Below are 12,809 nucleotides of genomic sequence, written 5' to 3'. Positions count from 1 at the left end.
AGAGTTTCGCGTTTCAAAATTTTTCGGGGGAACATGCCCTCGGGCCCCCCTAGAGAGGCGTGTTGCGTAGCAACACGCTGTGCTTGCTCCGCAAGCACAATTTACTTCAGCCGCCTACTCAGTTTAGATCAGACACCTATTACATTTTCTAATGACAACCCTGGTTAACTTATTCATATTTATTGCTGTTGCATGATATGCTACTATACAATATATGTACTAAATGGACAATTACATTGAGGTGTTTGTACATAATGGTTCCCTGGTTCCAGGCCTAAAGTACATAATTATGTGGTTTGAACCTAAGGGGGACACTCATTGGTGAGCTGTTATTTACCAAATGAAGAAAGTTCAGCAAAAGAAGATTCTCAGTGACAGTGACTGCTTTTTCAACAACTCAAGCAGATGTCATATGAGCCTGGAGTTTCCTGCTTCATCTTCCAACAAGTTTCATGTATTGATATAAAAGGTTAATATTAATATCATGGTACATTTATTAATTTAACAGGAACACACTTTCTTGGAGAACAGAGATTTACCATTCTGAAGAACAAGCAAAACAGAGGTGATAATTCTTCATCAACTTAACTGAAATGTGATATATTTTAAACCCTGTACAAATTTTCAAATTGAAATGGAAATAGTTATAAGAACTTCTTCTAAGTAGCATATCACATATTTGCCTGAAATGCCAAATCTGAATAGTTATGGACATTTTTGCACAAGAGGTCTAGACAAGTTTGATGTTGAATTTTTTCTGTACATGCTGAAAACAGTCACAACTAATATTATAACTTATGCTACTCTGTACAGTATGTGTTGACAAAATAATGTGTATTCAATATACATAACTCTCTTCTCCTGAGCACTTGATAATTGCTGCTTCTTAGAATGCAGAATACTGTCAGTGTTAGGCTGCTGGAACTCAGTGACTGGAGCTTAATATTATGAGGTCATTGGCAGAATAATTGTTCGCCTGTTTTATTAACTAGTGTAACTTCTTAATTTTAAACCATTTAGCTATCTCAGTTTAACTTCAGAAGTATTTCTGAAATGCGATGATTTTCATCCCTTAAATTCAATAAAGTTTTATTTATTACCAGTGTGTCTTTATCATAAGACCACAAACATTTAAGTCAAAAGATCTATTTAGAGCTTTGAAAAGCATACATGTATGTCTTTACTCATTAAGCTGTAGGGTCTAAAAGTTACAAATTATGCAAAGTAAGAAATGAAAAAGATCAATTTTATTATTTCCCAAAAGCTTTTGGATAAATAATTAGGAATTAAAAAGCTACTCCAACTGTAAACAACAAGCAAATGTAATACCACACTGTTGAAACTTATTAATTTGTAGTTTTTGTTATATAAATATTAAGTAAATAATAATGGATTTCTGTAAATGTTAAGACTTTTCAAAAGCAAGTGAGCACAGCAGATATTTACTCAAGAAAATTAAATGTTCTGGTCATACAAGTTTTTATGACTGCTCTTTGCTACTTCCAAATGCTTTTTTTTTTTCATTTGTGAGAACTTCCATAACCTTCTCCATTCTCTATGGGGAAATAGTGACTTTATTCAGTGATGAAAAGTCCTGTTTCAAAGAAAAAACATTACTTTTGATGTATCTGTAGTAACAATGTGAATCAAATTCTTAAGAGGAAATGCACAAAAATAAGGCTGTGACTAAAAGTGGGACGGGAACGTGGGAAGCGGGGAAGTGATGAATAAACAACACCAGATTTTTGCTCTGAATTTGTAAAAGTATAATTTTCGGTGGTCTCGGGAAAGGTATTATTTTATGTTGGAGAGTTTATCAGTAGCAGCCGATGATTTCCAGCGTTCATGGTTGGGCCGGATATGTTTGTTTTCCTATTTGACTGCAAGAACTCTGGGCACAGAATAGTTTCAGCGTGGGAGGTCTTAAACAACGTGGGCAGCCATGAAGGACTTTCCCGGTAAGTAACTGTTGTTTCTTGTTGATCCTACAACATCCGTGCCTTATCCTTGAAGTTTTCGATGCTGACTTTTTTTTCAGGAAAAACTTTGTCCGAAAATGTACATTTCTTTTATTTTCATTCCTAGAATGTGCAGATATTTCTCTTACTGATCTCGTGCTGTAAAGTGAGTGGAAACCGGAGAAAAGTACTTGTGAACAATCTGAAGAAAGGTACAAAAATTACGCTTTATAGCTTTCACTTTTCATCACTAGTGACGTTAAACCTATGACAGAGATGGAAAAAATGGAAAGGTGATCGTTATTATATTGTGATATGCCTCCCGCGAACAGCAAACAAAATGTCTGTAGTATCACCGCGGTCAGGTCTACCAAACAACAACAACACGCGAAGCCGTTAAGAATTTAGTAGACCTGACCGCGATACTACAGACATTTTGTTTGCTGTTCCCGAGACTACCGAAAATTATACTTCTACAAATTCAGCGCAAAAATCGGGTGTTGTTTTTTCATCGTCCCCGCGTCCCACGTCCCCGCGTCCCACGTCACCGTCCCACTTTTAGTCACAGCCAACAAACCGTGCGGAAAGGTGACGAGTGCACATGGAAAGTAAGGAAGTACTTTCAGTTAAGTGATACGAGGATACCTATCTTTCGAGTTAGGAACCGAGTTGGGAACCGAGTTGGGAACCGAGTTGGGAACCGAGTTAGGAACCGAGTTAGGAACCGAGTTGGGAACCAAGTTGGGAACCGAGTTGGGAACCGAGTTGCAGGAACCGAGTTGGGAACCGAAGTTTTCCGACGATTGATTTTCACCATTTTTACGTCGTCTTTCGGTCCAGTCTACGTCCTAAACCTCGCGCCGCCATCGTAGCCACAATGATTTTTTTTAAATACGAGTTTTTCCCCATTAGTTGCCTTTGACTCTAGGAAATCTTTGAAGGTAAGTCTTAGAGAAACAAAGTTAGAGTTTGTTGCTGACGTCGTCAAAATGGCGCAGAAAATCAGGAAAACTCAGATTTGACCACCAAGAGAAGTCTATCGCAATTTTAAGTAGAGGACTCCAAGTTTCGTACTTCTCCTAGGGCTTGATGAGAAACGGCGGCATTTCAAATTTCATATTAATCGGTTGAAAGTAAGCGGAGAAATCGTTGAAAAACGGATACAAAAACACGTATGCAAATGAGGTTCTGAAACATGAAAAAACGCCTGTAAAGACATGTCTGGATGGCAATTTCTCATAGGGGTTTAACTCTTGGGCTACATGTCGTTAAGACAACAGAGTGCATCGACAGTTGTCAGCGCTGGGGAAATCTGAAGGTCATAAGTAAAAAATCACATGACTTATGACGTCGTGAGAATGACGAAGAAAATCAGGAAACTTCAGATTTGGCCACCGATAGAAGTCTCTCGCAATTTTTGAGTAGACGACTCCAGGTTTCGTACTACTCGTGGGACTTGATGAGAAACGGCAGCATTTCAAATTTCACGCCAATCGGTTAAAAGCGGGGTGAGTAAAAACCTGGAACGAAAATCCTGGAGCAGATTGACGTAAAAACAGGGCGGCAGATAAGTACGGCTTAGTTCTGCGATCGGGGGCGATTTAAGCAGTCAGGCTTTCGTACTCCTCCAAGCGCTTGAGGAGAAACTCCCGCATTTCAAATTTCACGGCAATCGGTTGAAAGCCTGCGGAGTAATCAGTGAAAAGCCTCGAGCAGGGATCGTGTTGCGATCGATGGAAAAACGATCGTAAACAGATCTTTGTATGCCAATTTGTCAATGGCGTTTCTTTTTCAAGCCATTTGCCTTGGGCAAGACAAAGTCAATCGACATATCTCCGAGGTACTAGGCTGCGAAACTCCTACCTTTAAACGCACGTGACTTATGATGTGCTCAAAAAACGGTGGAAGAAAGCACTTGTATGCAAATTGGTTGTTCATGGTATGGTTTTACGGCGAATATGAGAAATCTAGCGGGGGATTTCTAGTACAGGGCTCGTGTTGTCTCTTTCAATTTACCCTATTTTGTCAATAGTCATAATCGATGATCAATTAATTAATTATTAACTCGGATCCTAACTCGGTTCCTAACTCGGTTCCTAACTCGGTTCCCAACTCGGTTGTTAGTTTATCTCAAGTGATACTATACACAACAAACGAAATGACAACAAGAGTATTACTTTTAGACCGAAAAAACTGTTTAACAGATCTCATCACGTGGAGACGGACACATAGAAAGCCTAAAAAATGCCAATGTCGCTTAGACGTTTCAAATATTCGTCTCATTTGTTGGAGGAATCAGAGTTGAAGATGGCATTGCCAAACGTATTATCTTGCACTGTTTGAATGATTTCTGCATTTTTCCCGGCAAACTCGCCCCGTTGAAGGCTGTTCAGTAAAGATTGCTCAAATTCTTGTGAGAACGTCTCAGAAGCTGAGAAAGATCTTGCTTCGCGGTGTAAACTCAGTCGTTAAATCTCTTCTCGTCCTCAAGAACATCGCTATGTCCCCGCGGCAAGCCGTATTTGTCAGGTACGTGTTCCAAATTGTGTTGAAGTGCTTATATGATATTTTTTTGGACTTAAACACTTCTTTCGAGTTCCTCTTTGAAGTTGTTTTTAATTCTTTTTTAGAAGTTTTTATACCTAACTTTTCTAGATAAAAATTTAGCGAAAGTTTTAGAACTTCCACTCCGTTGTTTCAGTGTGAATGTTTGTACGCTCTTCGCAAACATGAACCCTCTAAACCTTAAGAGTGACCAGCATCTAATTTCTCCTTACAATATCACCCCTGAATCACACAGCAAGGTCAGGAAAACTAAGGAAATGATCACCAACGCAAAAAGCTCTTGATTGTTACCTAAATTCTCTCTGCCAGCACCATAGGAAATGTATAGAGAACAGTAAAGAGAACATGCATTCTGATGTTAGGTGAGGGTGTAAAGAGTTAAGCAATTGCACAGCAACGGGTTAACACTAGTTACACTCCAATAATAAGTTTCATAATTGGTCTTTCAGTTGTAAAACCTATTTCCAATTCATCTTATGGTAACATTATTAATTGTTAAAAGTGTGGTGTTTTCCAAGGATTTCCAGCCCTTATAAGAGTCATAAAAGTACATGTACAAGAATTTTTGTGTGTTTGATATATCCAATCAGCTGCTGACTCGTCACTCGCCTTTCACACCACTCTATCAGGTTGATGAATGAAAGGAAATGCATTCACCATTCTCAATCAGAGGCCATTGGCGACATTTTCTTGTCAATGAAGGTCTATGGTGTTTATGTGATAAAAACAAAATAATACATAGTTGCTTGAAGATATGGTCTGCTAATTTCTCTCCCTGTGTTGAACTCAATATTTCATGAGCGAGTGCAGCAAACAAGAAATTCAAGTGAATATGAAACAGTTCATAATCTCTTAAGGTTACCGTGCACATTCAGGGGTGTCTCGCGTGCAAGCGATGTAGCGCGTTCGGTTTAAACTGTACATGTCTAAACCCCTAAATCAAATTAAACCTTATAGGACTGGCTATTAGACTATACCAAACATTTTGAAAAAAAATGAATTGCCGAATTTTTCACGACTTCTAAATGCGAGTGCCCGAATCACCTTTTGAACGTACATGTCGAACCGAATTTTGTTTTTCGTTTATTTAATGTGTCCTCCGTTTCCGGGGCCAAAGCGCTAAAAAAACGTGTCTGCAATTTGTCATATTCAATTTCAGTGAAAAGTTACAGAACATTTTTGAAATAGGATTAAAAAGGTGTGGAGTGATCATACAAAAATCCCTCTTGAAAAAAAGTATTTAGAGATAAAAAATTCGGAGACAATTTTTTGTTTTTTATATGTAAAACTAGCTCCTGTCAAAATTTGAGAGCAATCGAACAAATTCCCTTTGACTTGTAGCCCTTAAAAGTGTCCCCTTCTGGTAAAAATATTGTTCCGAGAAAACAGCGCTGAAAAAATTTTCCTTCTTCACAAACAAACTCCGCCCACAAACACGTTCAACTAGGTTCTCAGATAACTGAGCCAATCAGCGCTTGGAAAGTTTACTTCCGTTTGCCTCCTTGTGAAATTTACGCGCGTAATCTTCAATCAACCCTTATTGTTTCGCATTGCGCTCAAAGCGAACAGAATTTTTTTGGCTGCTCGTTTTTTAATACCGTAATAGAAAGATAAAAAAGGCGGCCAAGGCTCGCTCTAAAGGGAGCGGACGAGGTGGACGAAGGAAAACAGCGGCGGCTTCTAACGAAGAAAGAAACTTCAAACAAGAGATTGCAGCGATGACGACAATTGGGTACGTCTTAGCAAATCCTTCATATAAAAATTATTTGCAACGTATTTCGGTGCGAAGAGTTTGACTTCCCAGTCCAAACATGCCCATTATCTTTGTAAACTAAAACCTACCAAAAATCTTAGGTCTGTCAACGTATATGTGTAACTAACTGTGGACCTTACCATACTTGTTAGAATGACGAACGTTTTCTTAGTTACGGTTCACTGCATATACGTCAACAGGTTGCCTACGGCCTGTCAATCAGACACGAAAGTTGTACTTCCGGTAAAAACGAAAAACCGTATTTTCTCGGATTTTTTTTTTAGATGAAAGTTCATGCTTAGACTTATACATTAACCTAAAAATCAAAATTTCAACATAATGGTCGGTCTGAAGGTGCACGGTAACCTTAATTGTAGCACATCAGGACAGTTACTAGATATCAAAGGATTGAGAGGATGTTAGATCACGCTTCTGATTGGTTACTTGCAAATGTGGATTTTTTATCTGGGTCAAAGCAAGCCAAATGTTTTCTTATATCCTCCCACACAGGAACTCACTGTCAGATGAATAGAACTTTATCAGACGGTAACATTTCTTCACTCGCCATCAGCTTCGTGCAGTCCACCAAAATACTACTTCATCATGATTACAATTATATCTTGGTTTTGTGTCGGGTGATCAGAGCAAGTAAGAAAATTTGGGATTGTACTTCAGAACAGTCGCCTCCATATAACAGTTACCAACTTTTACTCGCTCCTAACAGCGGCTTTACAGCAAATAAAACAGAACAACAATATCAATAGGCCGGCGGCAATCCCCCATAGGCCATATACGGTCAGCGGTCCCTCTGTTCGGCGCCATGTTTATTCGCTCCTCTGACGAAGAAGTAATGACGATCGTCGATGGGAATATTCCACAGGATTCCGGATCCAGCCTTACTTCTCACAACTTCCTTCAGCATCAGGGAGGTAAGGTCGATCCTGGCGATTTGATTCGTGCCGTTTTGGCCGACAAATCAGCGTTGGACATGCTAAAATCGGCGATCAAGGCCGATAGTCAACACGCACAAATAACTAAGGCCGATCAAGGGCCCTCAGCACAAACTAGAGCGACCAAGGCTCGACAACCTTTAGATCCAGAGATCAGCATCATTGATTCTAATCCACCGAAAAAGCCACGGTGGAATACGTCAAACCCTGGTGCTTCGGGTTCTGACGATCGTAGTATTGACCACGAGGATGCCCTCGATACAGAGTCGCTTGCCTCTGATGAGAGTACCTCAGCCGCATATTGGGCGGCAAGCGAGGAACTTTCCAGTTTTCTGGAACTTGTTGCAAGAAAACCTGTCACAAACTTTGAGAGGAAAACTATGTGCCGTGAATATCCCATGCAGGCCTAATGTTGATGCTGTTTATACTCCTGAACTGGATGATTACATTGCTACTCTTGTTCAGGGAGCGAAAGCAATTGATAAAGAGAACCGCTTATTGCAAGAAAAAGTCCTTGACATCATAGGACCTTTGTGTATGCTGTTTGAACACTTGACTGCCATGAGTGATTCATCTAGTAAGGACTTAACACTGTCTCAAGATCAAGTCCTTGCAAGACAAAGGGGCGATTCATAAAACCCCAGTGTCAGACAAAGAACCAGGATTTGTAAGTTCCCTGTTCATGGTTTCCAAGAAAGGTGGTGTTCAAACGCCTGTCATAAATTTGAAAGCCGTGAACAATTTTGTAGAGTATTCTCATTTCAAAGTGGAAGGGATACACGTACTGCGAGACCTTTTAAGAAAAGACGACTAGATGGTCAAATTGGACCTCAGGGACGCGTATTTCACTGTTCCAGTGTGGGTAGGCTATCAAAAGTATCTGGATTTCAACGGAAGGGCACAATGTGGGAATTCACTTGCCTTCCCTCTGGCCTAGCTAGTGCACCGAGAGTCTTCACCAAGCTCATGAAACCTGTGGTGGGGATGCTGCGCAAATTGGGCGTAAGGCTAATAGTCTAATTAATAGTCTTAATCAAGGAGGCTCGAAAGGGTTTTCCACAATTAACAGCAAATGTCAATCAGTAAAAGATATCAGGACTGTCAAACTTGTCATCAGGATAGTGACTAGACATATGCATAACACTATGCTGGAGCAATCTTTTAAGGGGGTCCGTCAGGCATTATCTGTTGCCATGGCAACAGTACAGTAGTGCTAAAAGACCCTCTAAAACTCAGTTCTTGAAAGATATCTCCAAAACCAAGTCGGCGACCTAGTTTTTTTTCAAATTTCTTAAACATTATCACATTCTCTACCTGTATACATGATATTAAAAAAAACTATCAAGTAGAACTTGAATTATTTAGGAAAATGCTGTTTTAAAATGTAAAAAAATTTCCACTAGATAATTTTTTTCAAATTTTCAAATTTTCTTCAGGAACGCGTAATGATGAAATTAATTTGAATACAAAGAATCAGGGTAGGTCACCGAACTAATTTTCGAGATATTAGTTCATCAACTTAGCAAGCTTTATTTCCGGTTTTTGCAATTTTAGTTCACACTTTTATATCCGGTCACGCGTTTTAAACGATACCGCTGACTCAAGGCCTCGTTTTCGCGAGGATGAGTCCGTGTCCGCGCGATTAATCGACGGATGCCCTCAGCGCGGAAAAAATCGTTCATCCTGAAGATGGATTCACATTGTTTTGTGATTTTACACATTCCTGAAAAGTGAGTCATCATTTGAGACTGAGACTGCTTACCGTTACGACAGTTGGAAATGAACTCCGGAGAGAATTATCTAGCGGAATTGAACTCGATATATGATGACAAATTGATTTTGCAGATGGCGCCAAGGCCAGTACTCCATCGAGGCCGTTAAATGTTGAGTTTCTCGTACACAGATTGTAGTGTAACATGAGACAAACCAGCATCTGCGAGCTTCTGGACCATGTTTGTTGAAAGATAAAGCTTTTCATCGAACGTCTGGATGGTATCTGGTCGCTGTTCCGAGAAGATGGCTTGATTGAAGGCCTCATTCGACGATGCACATTTACCACGATTGACCGATATAATTGTTCACGTGCAATTTAAAGTGGAAGAGTGAAAAAAATTTGGAGTGAAAAGAATTTGCTCTGACGTCTTCCAGATTGTCACGAGCGTCAAACTCAGCGGAAATTAGGGTTTCATATACATCAGCAATTTGTTGGTCGTCACAGATTTCGCGAATTTCTATAATTTTCGAGGTACTAGAGGTATGAACAAGCCTTGGCTTCATTTTTCTTTTTTTCTCTTTGCCACCGTCATAACCGTGAACTTTCATTATTCCGTTTAATTGGAAAACAAAACAAATTTTGCAATCCTTTCTTAACAAATGCGAGTTTGCAGTTTCGTCGTTGTAATTTACAGATTATCAAGGGAAATATTAACAATCTTTCTCACAAGTTAAAGATAAATACTTTATTTTAATTTTACCGTCTGTGGTTGAGTTAGAATTAAAGTCTCATCTACATTTTCACGATCTCTTGTTTACTGAAAATTATTCGCTCCGACGAAGGTTTAAGGCTCGAAACGTCAGCTTTTGTAATCGTTACGGTGGCCAATTTACCATTTTAACTTGGTTGATATATCCAAATTATACTGAAGATTATGTTTATTTTTATGGCAACATTTTCGCTTCTCCATCTCCGTTAATAAAACTGTCAATGTTTACAATCCTGGTTCCAACAATGATTTCATTTTCCTTTTCATCTTCCAGTGAGTTGTTTAGGAAAGTTTTCGGTCATTTCATTTTATTAGGAATCAAATTCAATGCGAAACAAATCGTAGCACTCGGAGGTATCCATTGAAATTTTTCGCGGAACAAAAGTAAGATCTACCGAATGCATTCGACGCGACTTTATTATTGATGGGGTGTCGACTTCACCATCCTTTCGCTCGTTAAATAAAATTTTTTTGACCACCTTAGGCAAGAATCCTGCCATCCGAACATTTTCCTAACTGCTTTCAAGAAGTAAACTTTCCATTTTTGTTTCTCAAACAACCACTCCCGCTGGAAACAGTAGAGGTGCCGACAATTTTGAAACGCTCATTGCGGTAATGTTTGTTTACGCCTCGCCCGTGGACCTGATCGCGCGCGCTATCGCTTATTTTTCTCGAGAGTAATTAGCTTGCGTGTATCTTGGAATCCATTCTCCGCGCCGTCAAAGAAAACCCTTTCGGGCCTCTTTTAACTGAATTACGAAAGCGAGATGCAGGTATCCCCTCAGGCACGAGAAGAACTGATATGGTGGGGAGACAGCTTGATGGCTTGGAACGGCAAGGCCTTGATGAATGGGGACCCAGATCTAACAATAGAGAAAGATGCTTGCCTACTAGGGTGAGGAGCTGTCTGCAATGGAATACGTACGGGAGGCCTTTGGACACAGTCCAAAAGACTACTCCACATCAACTGCCTAGAGTTGATGGGAGGGGCTTTCGCAGTGAAAGCCTTCACTCAACACAAAACTCAAGCGAAGGTTCTGTTGCTCATAGACAATGTAACAGCAGTGACATATATCAACAAAATGGGGGGCACCAGGTCCCCCATTCTGTCAAGTCTTGCCTTCAAACTGTGGTCTTGGTGTCTTCAACGCCAAAACATAATGGCGCGACATATTCTAGGAATCCAAAACTTCCAGGCCGACCAGAAGTCGCGTACTGTTGTAGACCACTCCGACTGGAAGCTCAAACCAGAAATTTTCCAATGTATTCAGAGACTTTGGGGTCCCCTGGAAATAGATCTCTTTGCATCCCGCCTATCGTACCAGATCCCAAGGTACGTAAGCTGGAGGCCAGATCCAGGGGCAGACACAGTGGAAGCTTTTACCCTGGACTGGGCTCAGTTGACGGGGTATGCCTTTCCCCCTTCCGCAATAGTAGGGAGATGCCTAAAACAAGTCATTCTCCAACAAGCTCAGAAATTGGTCATAGTAATCCCAGTATGGGAAACCCAGCCTTGGTACCCATTACTCCTCCAACGCTGTGTCGACTTCCCTCGGTTACCTCCACAACCTGTAGATCTGTTGACCAGGCAGGGGAAAATCACCTCCTAACCCACCTTCAGTTAGCAGGAAGGCTTGTCTCAACCGTTCATACTCAGAGACAGACATTTCTGGAGAGGCTGGAACACGGCTCATAGCTGCATGGCGAGAAAACACTTCAAATGCCTATGGGGAAGCTTGGGAGAAGTGGGCTAGCTGGTGTAATCAACAACAGATTAATCCCATTTCAACCCCTTTATCAGCAGTTTTAGATTTCCTTACAAGAGAATTGAACTCGGGCAAAGCATACCGATCAATTAATGTCTATCGTTCAGCAATATTCATGACCCACCTAACCACTGATTCTCTGAGGGTTGGCGAACATCCATTGGCTTGTCAAGTTATGAAGGGTATATTCGACAAGAGACCTCCCCTTCCACGATACACTCAAACATGGAAGGTTCATCAGGTCACTAGCTACTTAGAAGGCCTTGGTGATGATTCAGAATTGTCATTGAAACAACTTTCTGAGAAACTAGTGGTCCTGCTGGCCCTCACATCTGCTGAACAAGGGTCTGAATTGGCTGCACATGACCTCATATTCAGACGTTTTTACCCTGAAGGGGTTTCTTTTACTCTCCCTCAATTAACAAAAAAATCATGTATTGGAAATCCTGCTAAAACTTCATTTCATGCCAGTTTACCTCCTAATGCTAGATTGTGCCCTATTGAATGTCTACGAGAATATGAGAAACGCACAGAAGCCTTTCGGCCCAATGCTTCTGATGCAAGCGTCTCAAACATGCAAGTAATTTGTCTCTTAAATCCGCTCTTACAGACCAGTGTCATCTTCCACCCTTGCTCGTTGGATGAAAGAAACTTTAGGTGCGGCTAAAGTTGATACTTCTATATTCAAAGCCCACTCATCACGGAGTGCGGCAGTCACTGCTGCAATTGAAGCAGGTATATCTTTACCTCAAATTTTGACTCTGGCAGATTGGTCAGGTCCTTCGACCTTTAACAAGTTCTATTACCGCCCAAGCTTTGATGCTCAAGCGGGCCGAGCTGTACTAGGATCTTCAAAATGAGTCATAACAGAGCCTTTAAACAGACACTATTATATGGAGGCGACTGTTCTGAAGTATAATCACATTATGCAATGGCTGCTTGCAGCCTGTAGTATCATGTGGATTAGACGAAGATAAAGGAGACGACATATAAAATTTCCCTCCCTCCCGCCTCAATTTGGACTCGTTTTGTTGTTGTTTGTTTGTTCATTATCTTGCACATCCGCTCATTAAAAATGGCGCCGAACAGAGGGACCACTGACCGTATATGGAGGATTGCCGCTGGCCTATTGATATATTTGTTTTGTTTTATTTGCTGTAAAGCCGCTGTTAGGAGCGAATACAAGTTGGTAACACTGTTAAATGTCGTCTCCTTTATCTTCGTATAATCCACATTATTAAAAACTGAGTCATTGGATAATGCAATTCAAGACTTTTTATTGTTTTAGCCATTATGGTATATGAGCCAATACACCATAATCTACAAATATGGTA

Source organism: Stylophora pistillata, chromosome 1 (assembly GCF_964205215.1).
Source record: "Stylophora pistillata chromosome 1, jaStyPist1.2, whole genome shotgun sequence".
Taxonomy (NCBI): domain Eukaryota; kingdom Metazoa; phylum Cnidaria; class Anthozoa; order Scleractinia; family Pocilloporidae; genus Stylophora; species Stylophora pistillata.
Note: the sequence above shows the minus strand (reverse complement) of the source record.